The sequence below is a fragment of the Erpetoichthys calabaricus genome, chromosome 16, assembly GCF_900747795.2.
Source record: "Erpetoichthys calabaricus chromosome 16, fErpCal1.3, whole genome shotgun sequence".
NCBI lineage: Eukaryota > Metazoa > Chordata > Cladistia > Polypteriformes > Polypteridae > Erpetoichthys > Erpetoichthys calabaricus.
In genome coordinates, this window is record NC_041409.2 from 91099426 (window position 1) to 91122511 (window position 23086).

The 23086-nt window shown below is 38.6% G+C and overlaps 1 protein-coding gene across 2 annotated transcripts in view; it reads right to left on the bottom strand.

Moving 5' to 3' along the window:
• The window catches only part of LOC114666532 (serine/threonine-protein kinase PAK 6), an 88950-nt gene that overhangs the window by 60274 nt on the left and 5590 nt on the right, over nucleotides 1–23086 (bottom strand). The window contains exon 1 of one of the 2 annotated variants that reach the window (XM_028821431.2): nucleotides 18691–19125. The exons of the other annotated variant lie outside the window; for it this stretch is intronic. The gene's annotated coding sequence lies outside the window, so the exon portion shown is untranslated. Of the gene's footprint in view, nucleotides 1–18690; nucleotides 19126–23086 lie in introns of those variants that run through there. 2 annotated transcript variants of the gene reach the window in all.

Sequence of the window (23086 nt, forward strand, 5' to 3'; positions counted from 1 at the left end):
TTGCATGCATGACAAATGATTCACCACTGAATAACAACATTTAGCTTGTAGTAGAAAAAGCAATTTACTTAATGCCAGCCACCACATGAAATAATGATGCAATTTTCAAGCTGTAAAGAAAGATTCTTTTCAAGTATAAAAGTCCAAGCAGAAACAGATTTCAGGAAAAAAAACACAAAAATGACCAGGTGTGGCATGTTTTATATACTGTATATTTTATATAACTAAGAACTTGCTAGAATTAGGGACACAGTTAATTACAACATTATTTGAGGGCATGTCACACTAATCGATTTCTCCAGCAATCTTTGGTCAAAGAGTTCATTTATGTAATCTTAGAGAGTTGGGGGCAATGATGGAGCGTTCCCATGACCAGCAGTCATGTACTGTGACATACCCCGTGACCAATCAATTTACAACTTACCTTGGCAAAATTAAACAGGTCTGATTTTGTGTTAAGTCACAGGGTTCACGTTCTGTGTGTTTGAGAGCTGACAACCAATGAGTGCTTAACCGGAAGCATAATGCATGAAATTCAGCTGCAAGTAAACAGGGGAAGCACGTGTGTTAGACCTCTTAGGCCTGCCTGTCTGAAGTCTCATGCTATATATACCATGACAGAGTAGAAAAAAAAGGAAAATAAAAAAGGACTAAGATTGCGGCTGAATTAACAATACTTGGAAGCATTTGAACAGCACCAGCACAGCAGTCAGGCGGTATGTTACTGGCTGTCAGAAAAAACGACACAATATTTTGTAAATGTGAACCTGTGCTAGAAAGTCAAAACAAAGTTGCCTAATTTACCATTCCCTGCGAATCCTAGTCGTTTAATCTGACATCCTCAATGAAATCAGCAACTGCAGTCGTTAACTTTGCCTTCCCCTTCAACTAAGTTTTACTGGGTTACTTTTTTAAACAGTATTTGAACAAAATGATAAAAACAGCAGCTACGACAATCTTCTGATTTCTGTCTCAATGGTGTAACAGCCAGCCATTGGGCATCCGTTTTACAAAATATAGACACCTGAACACTTGGGAGAAGAACTTATTAATAGATAAAAAAACTCATCCATGCTGCTGCTTTCACTCTTGTTGCGATGATGATGATAATGTGCATCTTGTCTCTAATATCTGTTTGTTTGTGTAAAGCTAAGTGTTATTCTTTTCTAATGTTTTGCCACTTATTTTGAGCCAGGCTGACAGTTCAAAAAATATATATACCGGTATATAAAAAAGTGAAGATAAAATTGAAATTACAAAGTGGCACTGAATCTCACCAGTAGTAAAATATATACTGGACTGGCTACTGGCATCCCTTCCACAATCATCTCAAACACAGATCCTCACCCCATCTCACCCTCATAAGCTTACACATGTATCAAGCGTGAGATGTGTCAGCAAATAGGAATCTGCGCCGTAAGATACAGGCAGAGGTTTATTGCATTGCTAAAGGTTTTTACAGGAGCTGAGTAACATTAATCATTGGACTAACCAAATATTTGTCTTCGAGGGAGAAAAAAAAAAGACAAAAACAATAAAAAAAATTGGAGAAGACTGAAATAGAATAAAAATTCTAAACGAAAAGAAATATAAATGGGTAGGGAAGCATAGAAAAATACCTGCCGTCAGTCTAATTAGGAGCTTTTCAGCTGTCCGCCAACAGGCTTAAGCTCTAACCACATTAATGTGACTCTGACGCTTCATTTCAATGACCGCAGAACAAAGGCTGAGCTTGTTAGTGGTAGCCCCTTAAAAATTTAACCGCAAATAACAATTCATGACTAAAATGAATAGACAACTGAAAAATTTTTAGGGCAAATTTCCTGAATAAATAAAACCATAAACGTAAGAAGCCAGATTCAATAATTGTATGGCATTCAACAATGCACTATGACACCCACCCTGTTCAGTTCAGCAGGTCTAAAGTATATTTAAACAAAATACTACACCCATACAATACATATTCTACGAACTTTACATACACATATATTATTCTTAGAGGACAGCAGTTCAAACATGTATACCTGGAGCCTGGATTGAGTACAACTTTAGACCCTGAAGTTGCTACTTACACTGAGTGACCATGAGAATGTCACTTTAACAACCTGTGCATCAACTGCAAAAATAAAGAAATGTAACCAATTGTATCCCAAATGTTGTAAATCACCTTGGATAACAGTGTCAGCCAAATAAGTAAATGTACATGTTAATGTAAATCTCCACCTCTATATGTACACACTGAGATACTGAGATGATAGATGCAATGTCCCAGCAGCCATCTTTGGGTACTGCTCCCTGGAGACCATAGCATGCCTTCAAATTTCAGAATTGGCCTAAAGATAGAGTATTGATGGCCAATGGCAAAAGCAGCAAAGAACAGGATTCAAAAATAACAGTTGCCTGGAGGTCGAAACACGAGTGTGGTGCATAACGGTTAAGAATGCACATCTTGAGGTATGGAGGAAGCAGGCAAACTATAACCCCACTCCCCACTACTCTTTATAGCAAAAATAGAGGAGGTAACAACATTTTGTTTTGTACTTGAAACTTTGTTATTTAATTTTGAGGGTTTTAGGGATATGGATCCTTTCACATGGCAGGGTAAGAACAGGCTGCAAATTATGGTTTTGTCCACCATAAGGCATACTTAATCAAACTGAGACAATTTCTTACTTTACTAAAATTGAGAGAAGGCTATGGAAAATCCCTCAAAGTTCTGTTCATTGTGTGAATCTGCCTATTCCATGACAGGGTATTGTGCAGTCAAAGTCTAGCCCAGACACACAGAAAGAAGAGCAGGAAATAGCCCTGGACGGGATGCTAATCTACACTGTCTGCTATGAATCATACAGTACACTCATAAACACACCTACACTTACTAATACAGGGTTAATGTATAGTTGGTTACTGGTTATCCTAAAACATACTATGTCTGAGATGCAACAGGAAGCTAGAGTATACAAAGAAAACAAAAATGAATAGGGAAGATTAGTAAACATCTCACAAGTTGTGTTTAGACAACCCTTGAATGGCATTGGTCTAACATGGCAAAGACCACACAACTCACCTGTGTAAGGCCAAAGTGTACAGCTTGTTTGACTCAATCCCAGCATGGAGGTACAATGAGACTCAGACAACAGCTGCATTGTACCATTTGGCCTTAACATTTGCTCACTCACAGTTTCCCTGCCATTCAGGGGAAAAAAAAACAAGATGTAAATTAGCTAACACTTTCAGTACTCCTGAGGGGTCATTTTAGTGAGGGTACGAGCAGATGCTTTTGCAGTATGTAAAAACTACTACAACTGGTAAAGAGTAGCCAGTACAGAAAAATCAGATGAAACCACCCAGGACACACCTGAATCTGAAAAGTCCATTCAGTTTGAAACTGCACAAACGTTCCTCAGCTTGTTGCAATAAACCAATAACCATAATGCTGAACAGGTCAATTCAAAGGAATAGCTACACACATTCAATGATATGATACTAACTCCCCAATTTTGCTACTCAGCCCATCATCCTGCAGGTTGTGCCTTTCACGGTAATTCCACACCTCGCTACTTGGGGGCATGACCTGGCACTTTGCTCAAAGTTCAGGAGAAACAGACGTGTGGGAACAGTTGCAAAGGTCAATCCATAATCAGCTTTGAAGCCAATAGATTTGTTGCGCTCGATTAGTTAATGTTTAAAACAAGCACAACATTCAGGCTAAGAAGATAATCAAGTGTACAAACAACGGGTGAACATTCAGTCTATTTAACTCAGTTCCTGGAGGGAAATTTGCATCTTCTTCACTTTCATTCGCACCTCTCAAGTTGGGTCTTGGGACCTAAACTTCACAAAACCCTGACTTGAACATTTTTATTCTGCTGGCTCAGAATTCAGTTGTTATACAGAAGCACCACTTGCTAAGAAGTGTCGTGTCATTTTTGTAACCTGCTTTAATCCAGTCTAGGGTTGCGGGTGTGAGGTGTGGGCTCGAGCCTACGTACACACACTAAGGCCAGTAATCCTATAAGTAAATATTCAGTTTAACATTAGGATAAAAACTACTCAACTAATTCAATCACCATGCTAGAACAGGCACATAAGAAGTATCCATAAAATGGGCTCTCCTATGTTTACAGGGCCTTGATCTCCAGTGCAAATGAGTGCATGGAGGCAAATGAGTCAGTAATATTTATCCTTATCAAAAAGTTGGAGGATTTACCATGATAAAAACAAAAATGTACATATCCAGCTATCTACTGGACTGTCTCCGCCTTCAATAATAAGGTCCCTTGAGCTCCTAAACTCTCGTAAATTTTCTGGGGGCTCAAACTAGCTCCTTACCTCTACATGATGTGTTTGAGAAACGTCCTTTCCTACTTCATTACCATATGCTTTGTTAAGCACTTAAACAACTCCTTTACGCTCATTTCCGCAACAAGAGGAGTTCATATGATCATGGGTCTTGAATAATAAAGGTGATTGTAGTATTGTTTATTCTATAATCTCTTTGTAATCACGACAGAGGCAGCAACAAGAAGCTGCTGCTCACAAAAGACATCCAATAACTGAATCTGAAACAAAGCCTCAGTAAGCCATTAAGTGCAGAGCATTTAACTTGGGTGGGGGTTAATGGCAAATTGTGTTGATACTGTAGAGTTCACAAAATGTATCTCACACCAGAACACACATATGAGATCCTCTACTGTCTGTTAAAACATCTGCTGGGTTGTTCCAACACATGGTTGAGGAAGTCAGGGGCGGCTGAGAATCCTGTATCTGCAAGGAAGGTGTGGCTAGCCACAGGATACTGTTTCACTGCTGTTGTATTGGCATGTGATGCATAAATTAACACTAGGTGAGTCAGGTAAAAGTGTGCACCACACTGCTGGACATTCTCAAGGAGAGGTACATACAGTATCAACAGACTGTATGAAAACAATGGGGCAAGTGGAGATTCTCGCATTCTGTCAATACTCAGGGTGAAGTCAAAACTCCCAATGCACAAAAAACAGCATCTCTCCCTGCAGCAATAAACATCCATTCATCAATTCAATTTCTGAAAGGGTTGTTTCCATTACATCACTGCAGGGTGACAGTTAATTTCCTATAAGGACACACATGACCACATTTACTCGCTCATGCTGGGACAATTTGAAACTATTGACCAGAAATTTCTAATAAGTCTAATAAGCACATCTTTGGGATAAGTTAAGGGGACAACGTGTAAACTCCAAGCCAAAGACTGATCAGGCTAATTATTGCACTTGGGTCCCTAGAGCTGTGAGACAGCAGTGTGAACCACTGCAGATAGTGTTACTGCCTCAAAGAACTTGTACCATGGGTTCAGTTTAGGAATATTATGATTTTTGTGGTTTTTGAGCTTTTCTTGTTTCAACAGCTGGGTGCTGGCAACTGCCTCTGGGGTGTCTGCATTTATGTACAAAAGGACCCCCAGGAAATCCAAAGAGGACTTTCCTACTGATAAATATTCTGGCTATACTGTACCAAATCTACACATCCTTAGACACGTAGTCATTTCATTTGGTAATTTTAAACTGGCCCAGCAAGCAAGTCAGTGTGTGTTTGTGTGTGTGTGTATGTGTGTGTGTGTATGCCCTGTGGTGGGCTGGGCTCAGACGTAAGTGAATGCTTGCTAGGTCTCTGTTGCGGTTGGGTTAGAAGAGCTGCCAGCTGCCTATCACCTAAAACTGGATTAAGCAAGAACAAACAATAGAAAAAAGATTAGAGAAATATATCCCTGTGTATTTGCTAAATACTGCTGTTCATTTTGAAATCTGTAGCTGATCTGATCATGTCTTACTGATGATCACTCATTCATTCTTATGTAAAAATATCATTAACAAAATAAATGGGTTCTGACCAGACTCTTTAGGTGGCCCAATTGTTAGTAAATTCATAGTTGCATGGTCTAATCAACATACAACACATTACCATTCTTCAATACCATTATTAGTGGATGCATGAATGCGTTAGTCCTAGATAAACTTGGTTCATCATAACCACAAAGCATATAAATGTCCCTGAGTTAATTAAAAACAGTTCTCCGATCTGTAAAGTGTGATGCCATCAGCTAAACACATCACAGGGTGTGCATTCAATAACCTCCAGGTTATCTACATTAAGTGATATCGAACAGAGGGTGAGGAAAATTATCTGTGACACCAGCCATCCCGCCAAACGGCCTCTTTTCTGTGCTGCAGTATGTAAATGCTACCGCTGTCTAAAATCCAGTTCAGAAAGACTCAGGAGGAGCTTTTTCCCTCAGCCTATCCACATATTAAATAAGTGTTTAGAAATATGATGCCCTATTGTTAACTCTCTCAAATTAAGTATCTAAGTTAAGTCACCAATTTAGTTATTATTATTATTACTACTAGGGGGCTTTGCGCCCTGCTCGCTTCGCTCGCCAACCCCCCGTCCTACGCTACAGTCCACGTCTCTGCCACTCACATATGTGGATTTCAGTTTTACCAAACAACAAATCTTCTAATTCCCACAGATATGCCTCTTCATTGGGAAGAAACACTATTTTTTCCTGTTGGCAACATGAATCAGACAATCTACAGGTCTCCAACTTAATTTGTTTGCGCTAATACGATCTTTATTATCATTTTTTTGAGACTTTCGAATTTTAGTACTTTCATTATCTCTAACCTGTTCTGCATGTGTATCGTGCCAACTTTTTTGAACCTCTTTACAACGTTCTACTTTGTCATCTACTCTTTGTCATTTATTGCTGGCCCCGGGCCTGGTTAAATCTCTTAGCACAAAGTCTCGTCTCAAGGGACTTGAAAGTATCTCTCTGAAAAAGTCATGTCCTGTCTCAAGTTAAAAAGTCTCATCCCAGGATTTTTTATATAATAGAGAGAAATATTTATAATTAATTAGCTATTTTTAACACACAAAGTTATTGTATATATTATTATTGTCCTTTTATTTTTGTCTCTAGGCACTAAGCATTTTGTTGCATATTGCACTGCATGCATAATTTGTATGTGACAAATAAAATTTGATTTGATTTTTCATCTTCCCTATCCCTAGCAACTTCCACCAGCCCTTCTTGGGTAATACCCAAATGGTCCCATGATAGCCAAGAGATATAATACATCCAAGTGTGTCTTAATCAAAGCATCTCACGATCTACTCAGAAGTCCTCTAGCCAAGCACTGCCAAGCTACTCACCCTGTCACACAGAGTGAGCCCAGGACAGGCTCCTCATTTTGGTTTAATGTACTCAAAATTTGTTTTTATTCAGTCATAATCCAGGACTCATAATCACAGGTGAAGACGGGGATGTACACTGACCAGTAAATTGACAGTTTAACCCACAGACTTAGCTTCCACTTCACTACCACAGTCCAGTACAACGTTCAGGAAACTGTTGCTGCTGCAGCAATATATTGATCAATCTCACAATCACTTCTATTCTCTGTTATGAACAAGACCCCTAGACACTTGAACTTTCATGCATCACCAATCCACCTCATACTCAGGTGCAAACCTCTCCAGTGGGGCAAAGATTATAATCTGATGAAGCCAAGAAGACAACATCATCTGAAAAGAACAGCAACTATTTGTTGTCAATTTTTGATACACTTAGTTACACCTGTTCTGGATACTGTGAAATCCTTAATTGCAGCTTAAAATAATGTCCATAAAAATCATGAAGAAGAGAAGACGCAAGATGCACCCTTGGAAAAGTCAACTCCCCACAATGAGAAGTCTAGACTTAATACCAATTATGTGAACACAACTCTCACTACACAAATACAGGAAACAAATGTTGTACTGTAACAGTCCCAGAATCCCTTACTGTAACACCTTCTACAAGATACCATAAGGTAAACAGACATAAGTGATTTTCAAGTCCGCAAAGCATGTGTAGTCAGGACTGGTAAACTCCCTTTACCCCTTAACTATCTGTCTAAGGACAAAGAGATGGTTCAGTGTCCCATGGCATTTTTCCTTGTGAATCGAAAGTTCAGCTATTGAACAGAGTCTCCCTTCCAGTAGCCTAAAACAGGCTTTTCCAAGAAAGTCAAGTAGTGTTGACCCCTTGGTAAATGGAACACACCTTCTAGTCTTCCACCCTAGTCTGCCAGTCCTGAGGCACTGTCCTCGCCGCTGATGCAAAAGTGATGTGTTAGTGAAATAACTTCACGATATACAGCACTTTTAGCATTTTTGGTTGGTGTTAATGCTTACGTTAGACAGTGCCTTCACAGAATCCAACCTCACAAAGCATTTCAGCACAACAGTATATTTGATACAACAGAGTTATTTTTAAAAGAATTAAATACAGAAATGCAAGATCTAAAATAAAAACTATCAAGCAAATAGCACCATGGCCTCAAGACGTCAATTGAGCTTTATGGTGAACAGAACCCCACAGATAGAACTATGAAGACATTACCCCTATTTTAGAAACAAAATTAAGAGAAAAATGTTATTTTCACCAATGCAAGTGTCCAGTATTCATAAAAACAAATGAAGAACCTGTCACTCAAACTTAAAAGCACTCATTCTGTCCCTCAGGCACCTTTGAGTTTGTACACAACCTTTGCAACAAAATCATTTGTTGTCACTCAAGAGCAAAAATATGCTAAAGTTCCTGTTGAGCAAGGATCTTCCCTCCTCCCTCACCTCACTTCCACTCCCTTTTTCAAGGAGCTACCCTGCATGCCCGCAGGCCTGCATGTTAAAAGCCAAGCTCTAATGACACATAAGCAGTTTCAGCCTTCATAAAGATGCTCACTCATCTGCCTGCAAAACGTGACGCTTAATGAAGCTTGTCTTTTTTGAATCTCTCTCTCTCTATATATTATATATATAACCTGGAGTAGGGGTAGAAAGAACTAGCTGTCACTGATCAAAGCCTTCTGTCACAAACATATAGAAGAACTACTAAGGTCCTTATATTAACACCTTAAGAAGACCACCAAATGACTACTTTAAGCTTCTCACGACTATATGACTATGTAAAGAAATTTGTCAGTTTCAGCTATGTTGGCTGTCCATCTGCTGTATGTGCTCTGCACTAAAAATGTATCTCCAGTGTATTAGGTACACTGTGGTCAACTACCACCAAGAGGTAATATTTTCATGTGTCATTATTTATTACTGCTCAGGTATGACCACTGACCCCATAACTGACACTATAATTTTAAGTCCTATAATGAAATTTGCTATGAAGTGTTCTTTTAAGCAAACCAAGATTGACTGACTGTTCGACTGATTCATTTGTATTTCTGCTCAAGCGCATGGGTGTAGCTGGAGGTTGTTATCACATTTTAAATGAATAAAGAAAAGGACACTGGATTGCTGCCATGAGGCTGTTACAGACACAGAGCCCAAAAGATGTCAACTGTGGGAAGGTCTTCATTCAGAGACAACCCCCAATACAAGTCAGGAAGTGTGACCCAGGAAAATATTGTTTCAGTGAAATTTCAGCTGTTTCAGGATGACGTGTCCTTGGCATCCAGTCCTATCACATCAAGAAAGGGGATGCATGTTTGAATAGTTGCAGGTAGAGCCACCTTTGGGACAGACCGATTAAAATAAAAACATATTGTAGGCAAGCAATTGAGGATACAGATGAAGCCTTCTGTATGTTCCTATGATGTAAGAAACAGTCTTTTAAGTAGCTATGTATGCAAACAAGGTAAACAATTCAAAAAGGATATACAGCTGGGATAGTCTATTAGCAGCCTGCGGCCACCTCAGGCCCACATGTAACTTTTCCCTGGCCCCAAGGAATCCTCCAACACGTTTTTTTCAGTGAAATTTTATTAAAATTATGATGTTTATAAACGTCAGGTATTGTGAAATCAGGCACATCCAAAGGGCTTCAAAGGGACAGGTGTGGAATTCATGTTAATTAAGAAGACATGCAAGGTGCAGGGCAGAAGTCATTATGAAATTTAAAAAAAGCTTTGCTTTCAGAGTCTGTGCCTTAAAATTCAAAACAATATAATTAATCACTCCACATTTGCCTCTAAGATGATAACGTCAGTGCCTACAAGCAGGGCAAGTGTGAGAATTCCTCTTTAAAAGTAAGGGGCACAAATAGCTTGAAAGTAGCACTTAGAACAAAGGGGGCAGGAGCTCAGTGACAGTCACTATCAGCATCCCCACCCCACCAAGTGCCTACTTCAGCTTCATCAAAACATTTAACATACACACACAATTGTGCCACTTCTGAGTTGTCTGTGAATTCATTAATAGCTAGGGATATATGGGGACACCCTCCATCACCTGAGTTTGAATATTTTCTGCCAAGACATGAAAACAATGTTATGCACTTCCTGCTCATAGAAACATGTGTTTCACAGTTTCAAAAATATTATTCATCAATTATCACTAGAAAATTCAAATAAAATACCTATAATGTGTTCTTAATAACTCTGCATCAGTAAAGGCGTCATTGTGCTTATGTGGTATCCATGCAGCTTGGATGGTATCACTTTTTACTTGTTTTTGTCGAGTTATTAAACGGGCGTTTTCTTGCTGTTGTAATTGCTTACTTTCAAAGCCACAATTTTCCTGCATTGGTCCTTATACTGTTGTGTATAAGATTCATTGAATGTCATGCATCTGTAGATAGTAGTGTCCCACATTGTACTCTTTCACAATAGAGTCAAGTTGGATGAGCATTTCAAAATGGTGCCATTATACAGACATACTTTTCAATCTATTCATCATTGAAATCATTGGCTAACAGAGACATTTTGCTAGCTAATTCATTCTGATACAATACTTGCTATGTGAATTTTGAAGTTAATTTCCTTGCTAATCAATAAAAGTCACGTGACTTGGTACTACCAATGTTGATTACCAAGAGTAAAAAAAAAAATGAATTTAAAAGTTTCAGTTTGCTCATTTTGAATGATATCCACACCAGAATGAATTCAGTGCAACATATCATTTAGACAGGCTTGAAATGAATTAGCACGTATGTGTAATGTGCATTGAGTTGGTGACTTGGATGAGAGTGTCCAGGAGTGAATGAGGGAGTGTATCTGACAAGTGTATGTGTGCTTATGTCAGTAACAGGAGTTACGGTAGGCCATGGTCTCAACAGCTTTTGCACTGCAAGACTTCAGCCCCAGGTTAAACTTATTTAAAGACTCCAGATATACAGCCTAACACTGCTACTAATAGCTTAGCTCTATCACAGCCTAGAGGACCTGAAGACTATGTGTTAAATAAAAAAAAATACTTGCAAATGTTTTCACTTTGTCAACTGAGCTGCATCATAACAAAAAAAAATTCTATCCATCCAAAATCAAAGTCGTGATGAACCAATGTGTATAGTGTGATGACCTGACTAACACGGGTGTGGGGGCACAGTCATACAGATTACTGAGCAGTTCAAAGAATGCCACTCAACTTGACAGCATGTGTCAAAATGTGAGCAGGAAAAGATCATGCAAACTATACACAGATGTCAGTCCATGAAAGGTCTAAAGTGCAGCGAAGAATCAACACTATGTGCTTACCATCATGACAACCATATACAAACAGACACAACATTAAGGATACATTTGGCATGGTATATCTCTTCCCTATCTCATTCATTATCAGTGAGATGTAATCATCAAGGTCAAAATGAGTTAGAATTTAACCATTTTCAATAGTTAGTACCTTTCTCTTGCACGGCAGTGCCATACTAAAGTTCACAACAATGGTTACAAACTAGAAAAGGAGGAAGCTGTTTATCAGGGGTTAATTTGGTAATGGCAGTGTGGTGTTGAGGCTATAGTGCTGGACTTTAGAAACCCCACAGCTGCTGATTCAATTTCAACCATGGTCCTGCTGTATGACCTTAAGCAAGTAACTGTGACTGATGAACCTGACTGTGTTCATCTGTAAAAAATAAAATATAAATAGATGCAAGTTACTCTTACATTTGTAAGTTACTCTGGATAAAGTTGTCAAGAAAATGTATAATAATAATAAGAAGACAAAGAAGAGAAGAATCTAGGATATGTTTGTGCATAGGAATTAATTAGATTTTTTAGGCTGCATGGCCTGAACTCATCTGATCTTCTTCTTTTGTTATTACATTCTATAACCAGAGCACGGAAACCTACTCCCTTACCAATCAGGTGACAAACATAAAGTGTTTACTTTACCACTGTCATCTTCTTCTGCACATCAAAGCAAAACTCCTTTATGCATAATGCAAACCCTTTAAAGCTCTAGAAATTTAAGCATGCTTCATGATTTCCAAAGACTGCATTATTCTGAACTAAAAAGGAACATTGTATTATTTGCAAGTCCAACTTAGCAACAAAACACACAAGGCAGGGACAGCGTGCCAGTGCCGAGTCCACTAAGCATACATGCACACATACACAAAATGAATTTGTTGACAATAATTGGACTTGCACACTGTCTCTAGATCAAAGAGACCATACTAACAGGTCAATGGAATTACACAAAACCAAATCTTTTGTTCAAATTCATTCAAACGACAGAGTGGTCAGTGTCTGTTCCCCTTTGCTCTTAAATAACATAGCGACTGGCATGTCACCATACTGTAGCTACGAGCACTGCCATTAACAGGCAATCAGCACAACTCTGCAATAGCAGATGGTATCATAAAAGAGACAAAACTACATACAACTTATATAAAAATACATTGCTAGCAAACTACTTATATGAGAAAAACATGTCAAGTGGCCAATTGGTCATATATGCCAGTATGGTAAAGTTAATTTTTTGTCTGTTTGCTCCTCCACAAGGTTTCAGGCAATGTTAGCATAGAAACAGGAGTAAGGGGGGATATCAGACTAGCAGATTTGTTTTTGCATTAATTAAAGTTAAGGTATGTACATTATTTTTACAATTTCTTGTTTAACATGGTGCCCAGATCATTGGTTAGACATGCGGGTAAGAATTTCTGTACTATGTACATGCTACTAGTACTCCTATTACTATTACATTTAGATTTTTATCTGAATTACGCAAAGGATACACTTTAACACTTACAATGTCTTCAAGTACTGATTCAATGCTGGATCTTTTTTGACCCAATTCTGACCAGATTTTTGGGTGCCCTAGACATCAGATATTTCAAACTAAAGCTATTTTAACGTTGACTGACATTTTTCCCTTGCAGTACTGTTGATCCTAAGTTTTACATTAGAACAGATGAGATTTAGGTGTTTTATGAGTTTTAAACAAACTACCCTAAATGGAGAGTAGAATCCACTAAAGTATATGGTGGGTCAAAATTGACCTGAAGAGCATAACAGTGCTCAAAATGTGAAGCAAGTGTACAAAAGTGTGACATTTGGAGGGTTTAGGGCATTTTACTCAAAACATTCACATTTCTCAGTTGTAAAGATGACATTTAAGATATGTGTTGTGTACAAACTACCCTAAATACAGTAGAAAATAAAGTCAATGGTGGGTGAAAATTGACCTGAAAGACACTGCAAAATGAAAAAGCTTTACAAATTACAGAATGTTTACATATTATTTATTATTCATTAATTAGGGAATTAATTTTATAGTACAGTAGACCCCTGCAGCCTCAGGGTTCGCAGCCTCAGTCGTTCGCAGATTTTTCTTTAGAACCTAACTAATATTTGTTAGCGGAAACTGCAAATATCCTCAGCAATTTTTTATGGGATTTTTGGTGGCAATACTGCACTGTAGAGAGAACAGGAAGCAACCATAGAGGAAAACGCGGCTTGGGATGGTGAAAGTAGCCAATCTGAGAGCGTACTCTATTAGAATTTGGAACTGTAACTCCCAGCAGTCTTCTGCTGAGGGTGCAGGGGCTATTGGGGTCAAAGGATGTCAGCGAGGTTTTTAAAAAGGGAGCCGGTGACCAAAAGAAGAAAAACGTTTATGCAATTTGTGTTTCAAGTTCCTGTCTCTCTGCCTGCCTTCTGTTGGGTTACCTGTACTTATTCATTTTGTCCTGGATCGTTTCATGGTTGGGGTCTGGATTGTCTGCCGTCTGCCTGTGTACATGAGGACTGCAAGTGGATTCATTGCTATCCTGCGAAGAAAGGAGCGCTCCTCCATTTCAGGTACTACCGGTAGGACTATCTTTACATTCCCATTCAACGTGCGGATCTCTGGACTATCTATCTTCATCATTACATTTCATCCATTGCTGTTTTTCATGGACTTTACTGTGTGTGTTTTGTTGGTGCTTTGTTGTATTTAATGTTATTTAATGTAATTTAATAATCACTGTAATGGGAACAGGGGTGGTATCGTTGTTTTCACTTGTTTTCATTACATTCTTTATTTGCTGTTTGATTACCAATTTGCTTTGTTTTTGTCTCTGTTTGTGAGTGTGTGTGGGTCAGGTCAAGGCTGGGTGCGCCCCTGGAATCTCCACCATAAAAATAAATAAATCACTGTCTTCTCGATGGTGTGAATCTTAGTGGCACCGGACCACTACAGCGTTATTCTTTTCTCCTTGCTGCTGATTGACTGCTGCTCTGTGACGCATTTCCAGCTGAGTGTTCTTGTGTTTTCCATTTTGTTCTTCTTAATCCTTAAACCACCGCAACCGGCTATAGTCATTTCCCAGTGCCATTTGCCAGCACGTAGGAGCAGAGTATATTCTGCTACATACATTCCTTGAACGCTGCAACCCGCTATTGTCTGTTCCCAGTGCAATTTACCAGCATGCCGGAGCTGATCAGTCAGCAGCCAGTCAGTCAGTAGCCAGCCAGCTCATGACCACTGCCGGCCACTGCAGCACTACAGCCTCACTGTCCCTGGGATTGAGCCGCTGCACTAGACTAGCCTGCCAGCGTCAGCGTTTACCTCTGTGTGCTTGCGTGCAGCCAGTTCAGGGCTGTTGGCTCAGTGATTTACTGAATTTCATCAATGGCGTCAGTTGCACCTTGTACATATTGTTCCAGTAGTTTTTAAAATAGTTTTTACAGTGTGTCAAAAATATTCAGCGATGTCTTCATCACTCTCTGCAGTGTTTTGCACTCTGGAGGTTGATTGGACTAGAATGAAATGAAGCAAGTGAGGACAAATATCACTATGCATCTACAGACATTCTTGAACATAGATGGAGACAGTCTTTTCTTTTCTTAAATGTCTGGAGAAATAAAGGCATTGGTAGGCTGTTTTGACACTGTCCAAAGGTGTTGTGTTAATTTTAAATCATCACACAGTGTATAAGAATGTGATCTGCCTCCTGCTTCCTGAAGCCTATGACTGACATCATGAAGTTCATGCATATTTCTTGGCCACACATTCATACCCTGAACCTTCTGTTGCATCTCACACCAAGGAAACTGTACTAAAGACATGGAGATTATGTGGGCTATTTGAGTAAACTGAAGTCACTGTCGTGTTCACGGAACCAGCTTGAGAAGATGTGTGACATGGTGCATTATTCTGCTGGAGCTGACATCTGAATAAAGGTAAACAGTGGCTATAAAATGATGCACGTGGTCATCAACAATGCTGAACGATGCAGTGCCCTTCAATTGATGCTCATCTGGTATCAGGAGACCTAATATGTGCCAAGGCAACATTCCCCACAATATAAAATTACCATCACCAGACTGTACTGTTGACACAAAGCAGGAAAGATCTATGAAATTATACTGGTTATGCCATCTTCTGACCCTACATCATCATGTTACAGAAGAAAGAGACATTAATCAGACCAGACAACAATTTTTCAAAAATCAATCACCCAGTTTTAGTGATCATATGCATTGGTAATAGGAGTGGAACCCAGAGTGGTCTTCAACTGTTGTAGCCTGTCTGCTTCATGGTCAGAAGCTAAATGCATTCAGCGATAACCTTCTATGCACCGAGCTAGCTTGAAAGAAACTGACCATACTGCTATGACTCTTCTCATTAGCCAGATGTTTTTACCCACATAATTGACAGTCACTGTTGTATTTCTTATTTATTGTATTGTTCTCTGTAAACTCTAGCGCTGACTCAGTTCAATGAGAAAGAAGCTGACTGCAGGTTTTCATTAATTCCACTTTCTGAATTATTACCAATTATAGCTGCTAATGTACCACACTTCTTATCGTTAACTTCAATTATTGTGCCTTTTAAAATTTAGAACTCTTAATTGTTTATTTCATAAATTGGATGTAAAACAAGACAAGAGATTACTAGCTAAGGCAATTCTCAGAGGACCATCATTTTTACTTCATTGAATTTATTAATTTTCACTTTTAATGAAACTCATAATTTAACTTTATGTCTTGTTAGTGCTCTCATTCTGCCACACCAGACATTTCCAAAACTGTTGCCTTTCTTTTTTCTGAAAACAAAATGAAAATGCTTTGTGGACAAGAGCAGATAAGACCAGTAATTTGTCCTTTTGAATTGCTTTATTGAAACCAATACCACATGATGGACACACAGATATAAACAGAATCAAGTTCTACTGCCTGGATTTATGTTACATTGGTTGGCTGCAGGAAACAAATATGATTCTGAGGTTTAAGTACATCAAAATTAAAGCAAAACAAGTCTGTTCCTTTAGCAGCAATAATTAGTCACTGATTCAGAAACGGTCTGGAAGGAAAACCGGCAGCCATTGCAGCCTTATGAGGAACTGAGTTTGATAGCCTTAATCTACAGACTGTAGTGTGTGAATACAGTATATAAAAAGAGAAGTAGTAAATAGGTAAATGGCTGTTGGTTCCACTGCTCTACTGCCAAGTTGTTTGCCTGCCTATGGAAAAGTCATCTCAGATAAATGAGCACTGAAATCATCGGGTAGAAGGGTCCTTTCATCAGATTGGCCAGCCCACAACAGACTCAGCTCTAGAATGACCAGTAGGAGGGAGATGGGTTAATGGCCGAGGTCTCCTGGACACTAACTGACTGGCTTGTCTGGCTCCAGATGCGTGGTTAATACAATTAATTGATGGGCAGATATTATTATTTATTAGGTTTGTTAACTAGTTTTTACTGTGTTTTTTCGATGTATTTGGACAAATCTGTATCCTTATATGTGACAGTGCTGTATTTAGTGAGTGGTATAATCTATTCTTGCACTTTGCATTGAGAATTGTCACTCTGCACCCACACTTGGTGAGGAGTATCATGCAAGAACAAAGTGTTTTGTACTGTTGTATTGTATGTCTGAGGTGGTAGCGATAGACTGGCCATCCAGCTCTGTGAAGAGGATTACTTATGTTCTGTTTAGTGTGCTGGATGGGGGGCTTTCACTGAATTGCCCCTCACAAGACTTCTTCCATTTTTTCTTTCCTGAAAGGTTTTTTTTTTGTCTTCTTAGACAGTCATGGCTGAGGACCTATCAAAAAGCACGGCCTGCTAAAGCCTTTGAGGTATTCCTTGTATGATTTTTTTTACAAGAAATAAATTGTTGTTGCATGTACATATGGGTACATCTATATACAGTACAGTATCTTTATATATACAGATACAGGAAAAAAATGTGTTTGTATATGTATTGCTAAGGGTGTGCTACATGTCTGGACATACAGGAAATATAATGTTTGCAATATCTCCTTACTGTCAGAAAGAAAGCCTATTATTTGAATTAAACATCTCTGAAAATGAATTCCCCTTATGATTATTCATGTCTACAGAAAGCTGTACCACATATTTCAGTGAATCACTTTGTTGGCAAAGATATTCAGAGATTAACAGATGAGTGCATTCACTTGAAGAAATGGAGAAGGAAAATTTTCTGTACAAGAGTACAACAGAATGTTCATAGCAATGTATCTTAACAACATACAAAATGGATATTGTTCAGTTTTTGCCATGGGTTATCAAGCATAAACATTGCATATACACACAAATAAATAGTTTTAGATCTAAAACTATTTAATTTTGCAAACTGTAAAGACAGTCTAAAATGGAAGTATGGGTCTTTAGGTACAAGTGGTTTCCAGGACTCAGGTCATGTAAGTTTTTGCTTTATGATGTGAAGCGACACATAGGTGTGTACAGCAACAGATGTATGGCAGATGGAAAATCCCCAGATTTGAGAAATGCTGCCTGTAGAGGATGGACAGAGCCTATAAAGAGTTCTTCTCTTAGTAAGAGTGACTGTCCGTTTTTAAAACATAGCGATAACTATACAGTTTTAGAGAACCACACTGATTTGTTTTAACAAAGAGATAATACCTCAAAAAAGGCCGAGTTTTGTATGTGTATATTTTTTTCTGCTGTTCTAAGTCTGACATCACTAAGTAAAATACAATATCAGCTTTACCTTGTACCTGTTTTGTGCCTCAGACTACCTGAAAGGCACAGTTTATGTTAAATTAACTTACAGTATTATTTTATTGAATAAATGTATATAGTATGCTGTCATAATATTTTACTAAACAGGAATACTATAAGACAACTGCATTTGGATTTTGGACTTGTTTTCTATTTAAAATTATGTGGTTCATTTACTTCTATGAATAATGGCCCTGCAGTTACCACATAACGATCTACCAATTGTCCTAGATGCCCAATTCAAATCCAAAAAAGTCACTGTGCTTTTCAAATGTGTTTCTGCAAAAAACTGAAATTCCATTAATAATGCAGGCAGCACACTAAGCAAACCCTATATGAGCCCCAACAGTTCGCCCTTTCACAACGTTCCAAAAGCTAAGACCGAAGTTACACTTACAAAACCGTCTCTTTTCTAAAAAGCCGTACCTTCAGGAGAAGAGGCAAAACAAACAGACTCACCTAATGTGTATCCCTGCAGGTTTTCTCTCCGTACAGCTGCTGCTAGAGCCTTAAGGTGCAAGTGTGAAGCAAAAGACGCTGGCGTGTTTGTGCGGTTGTTCACATGCAGCTGACGAAGTTTGAATTCTGGGTGTGGTGGATAATGCTGCAGAGCACACAGGGATCAATGCTGCTCCAAGTGTCAATTTTCAGAGAGAAAAATATTTTTATTGGAACCTGGATGGCATGGGGAGGAAAACAGGAGGACCACCTGCTCAGTGAAAGGTAAGGCCTATTGACTTAATAGATGATAGAGAAAATCTGTGTTACAAAAATAAAAAAGTACCTGCCTTGTAACACAAGCAGGAAAGTTATATGAAGTATAACAGTAAAGAAATAAGAGATCTCAGTAATGTGCCATTTAACACTGCCTTCATATTAAACAGCGGCCCACAACTTCTCACTCAGCCCCTTAAATTATATATACACCTGAATTACAAAAGGGGTTTCTATTCCCATTTGAATTTCATTAGCACCAGGAAGCTCTCCTTTAACCAAAAACAGTAAACAACTTCTTAAAATGGGCTACTAGCAAGCAAATACTCAGTCAACAGCTTAAGTAAAAACAATCCTTGACGCTAACATTCACTTGGCTATGTTTAATAAAGATGATTAAATATTTGGAATAGGAAGTGTGGGATTGCATTAAGAACTCTCCTTGGGGCATTATATCTGGCTGTAAGGCTTTTAAAATTCAACTATAGTATTAGAGGACATATGAATTAACCAATTTATTCTAAAACTAAGACAACTGGAGGTCACTGGATATTTGGAAAGGTTTGCTGTGCTTCTGAAAATCAGGTTTTGAGGACAGACAGACAGACAAACAGATAGATAGATGTACTGTAATTGACAACTAGCTGATATTAGAATCTTTGCACTTCTTAAAGACTTTGGAAGAATTATTAACTATCGTTCAATGTCATTTTTAGAGACAATGAAATTAAATTACAATCACTATGTGCATTATCTTAATTTTCTAGTGGCAACAGCTAATAGTCATGAGGAGCAAAGCCTATCCCATCAGCACTGAGGATGAGGCAAGAACAAACCCTGGGTGTGATGCCAGGCCATGGAGAAATATAGAAAGCAACACCCCCTCATTCAATCCTACTGGAACAATTTAGAACTATCAGTTAACCCTAAAATGTCCTGTAAATGTTTGTAAAGTGGAGGTAAACCAGAGTACCCAAAGAGAAGCCATGTGAAAGTAAGAATGAACCAACTATTGTACACACAAGCAGCCACCAACCCAAAAAGCAAACTCAGATCCCTGGAGTTGTAAAGCATCAATACTAATCACTGCGACAATAACAGGTTCTACAAAATTCTACAAGCCACTTTGTGAATGATGTTTTATAAACTACTTTGCAACTAATTCTGTAAATCCATTCTGTTTCGGCCCTCATAGACAACAGTAAAGTGCCCTGTAGAAATATGCCCAACTTTGATCTTTAAATTCACAGCAAAAGACCTTGAAGGAAAATTATAAATCAGCAGAGAGACAATGCGAGACAGTACTATCAACATGGTAATATATAGTTGGCAGCAAAGTCAAAAAAGTGTGCCGTTTCAGTCTCCCTAACTGACTCCCAACGTGATTCTATGCTGGTTCTCTAACCTGTTTGTGCTCACACTGTAAAAAATGAGTCAATAGTTATGGTTATATAACTGAACAGAGCATCTCTCACACATTACAGCTTGTGCTCTGTAGGATTTCGATGCAGCACATGGAAATAAATCATCAGTTGACAAGCCGTTAAAAAAAAAAAAAAAGTTAAATTGCAGACAAAGACAAATTTGCATTTTCTTGATCAAAATGGTATACCTCCAGTGTACCTGCTCTTGCGTTTCTTTTTAATCTAATCATCCTTTTTGTCAAAATGTTGGTCTACTACTTTTTTTTCTCAAAAATATGCATACTAATGTCTCCATTACCTGAGCAGAAAACTGCTACCTAATATGTGCACTCGCCATTCTAAACAGCTGAGTGATATTTGGCATTCAAATTAAATCTCTTTGCATTTTGTACTGTGTCATCCAGGTGAGTAGCAGCACCCAAATGAGAGGAGAACTGCTGTACACTGCACATGTGATTACTCTGACAGACACGGATACACTTAGTTAATGAAACAAACTTTAATAAGTTAGACAAAATTCTTTGTTAGAAATAACTATGAAGCTATTTACATGAACAATAACTGTAGATGTTATATAGCACCTTTAATGGAAATTCTATAAAGGGTCACTTTGGATAGTAAGTGAAACGTTTTATTACATACGCCTGTCATTAAAAACACCTTTCCAAAGCAATTAGGCAGCCCATTACACTGTTTAAATTAATACCTTTTACAGGAAGCACTATTTGACAACATTTTCTATGTTAAATAGTTTGTTTACATACAGTGGCATGCAAAAGTTTGGGCCCCTGTACTTAAAATGTCTGTTAATGTGAATAGGTCAGTGAACAGACAGCTAAGAGTCTATCAGTTCTTACTTGGGGTATTTTCTCCCATTTGTCCATGTAAAAAGCTTCTAATTCTGCAAGATTCCTGGGCTGTCTTGCATGCCCTGCTCTTTTGAGATCTATCCACAGATTTTCAATGATGTTTAGGTCGGGGAACTGTGAGGGCCACGGCAAAACCATCAGCTTGCACTCCTTGAGGTATTCCATTTTAGAATTTGAGGTGCATTTCGGATCATTATCTTGTTGTAGATCCATCCTCTTCCTAACTTTTAACTTTTTTACAGGTGATGTGACGTTTGCTTCCAGAATTTGCTGGTATTTATTTGACTCCATTCTTACCTTTACCAATGACATGTTCCCTGTGCCACTGGCTGCAACACAAGCCCAAAGCCTGATTGATCACAAGCCCAAAGCCTGATTGATCCGCCACCATGCTTAATAGTTGGGAGTCATGTTCTTTTCCTAGAATTCAGCACCCTTTTTTGCTTTGCACATTGCAGTCAATAAGTTCTATTTAGAATTCATCAGTCCACAGAAGTTGTTTCCAAAAAATGCATCAGGCTTGTTTAGATATTCAATGGCAAACTTCAGGTGCTTAAATTTGCGGCTAGGACGCAGGAAAGGTTTTCTTCTGTCTCTAGCAGGAAGGTCGTATATGTTCAGGTGTCGCCGCACAGTAGAACACTGCACTACCACTCCAGAGTCTGCTAAATGTTCCTGAAGGTCTCCTGCATTCAAAAGGGGGTTTTAAGTTGCTTTTCTAGAAATCCAACAAGCCGCAGAACATTTTCTTGGTCTTCCAGACTTCAACAATTCCTGTTAACTGCCATTTCTTAATAACATTATGAAGTGAGGAAACAGCTACTTGAAAACACTTTGCTGTCTTCTTGTAGCCTCCTCCTGCTTTGTGAGCATTGATTCATTTATTTTCGGAATGCTAGGCAGCTGCTTAAGGGAGCCCATGGCTGCTGATTGTTGGGACAAGGTTTGAGGAGTCAGTGAATTCATACACCTTTGCAAATTGCATCCATCACCTGGGGTTTCCCAACGATGACTGTGATAAAGTCATAATGCTAACAGGATAATGAAGGTCTGAGAGCACCTTGGGAAAAGTTATCTGAGACCTCAAATGTCTTGAGCATAATAGCATACAATTAATTTTTAAAATTATGTTACATAGAACTTACCAGAAAAAAATACAAAGCAGTTGCGATCAAAATTATTGGCACTCTTCAATTTTAGGTATATCATATAAAATATCAAGGCTGCATGGCGGTGTAGTGTTAGTGCAGCACAGACAGCACAGTTTGCTTCCCCGAGTCCTCCCTGTGTAGAGTTTGCATGTTCTTGTGGGTTTCCTCCTACTGTTCTAAGACATGCAGATTAGGTGGACTGGCAAAGCTAAAGTGTGTTTTTGTTTTGTGTGTTTACCCTGCAATGGGCTGGTGCCCTGCCCAGGGTTTGTTCCTGCCTTGCATCCTTTACTAGAGGGGATAGGCTCTAGCCAACACAATATAACCCAACCACCACATAAACAATAAAAAAATGGATACCTGTTCAACAAGCATGTACTTTTTTTCACAAAAGAAAATGAAAATCTGAAGGTATCCTTTGCCAATACTGGCTTGCACAACGCTTTGCAATCACAAATCTGCACTTTTCTGCAGATAGTTTTTCCCACTCTTCAACTGCATTCTGATTGAACACTTGAATGTCCGCAGGATTCACTTTACCAAAAGCAGATTTCAGCACTTTCCAAAAGGTTTTCAAGCGGATTAACATCAGGACTCATTGATGGCCGATTTAACACAGTTGATTTATTTCCTTTTTAACCAGTTTCTATACTTCTGCTTGTGTGCTTTGGGTCACTGTCTTGCTGAAGGCCCCATG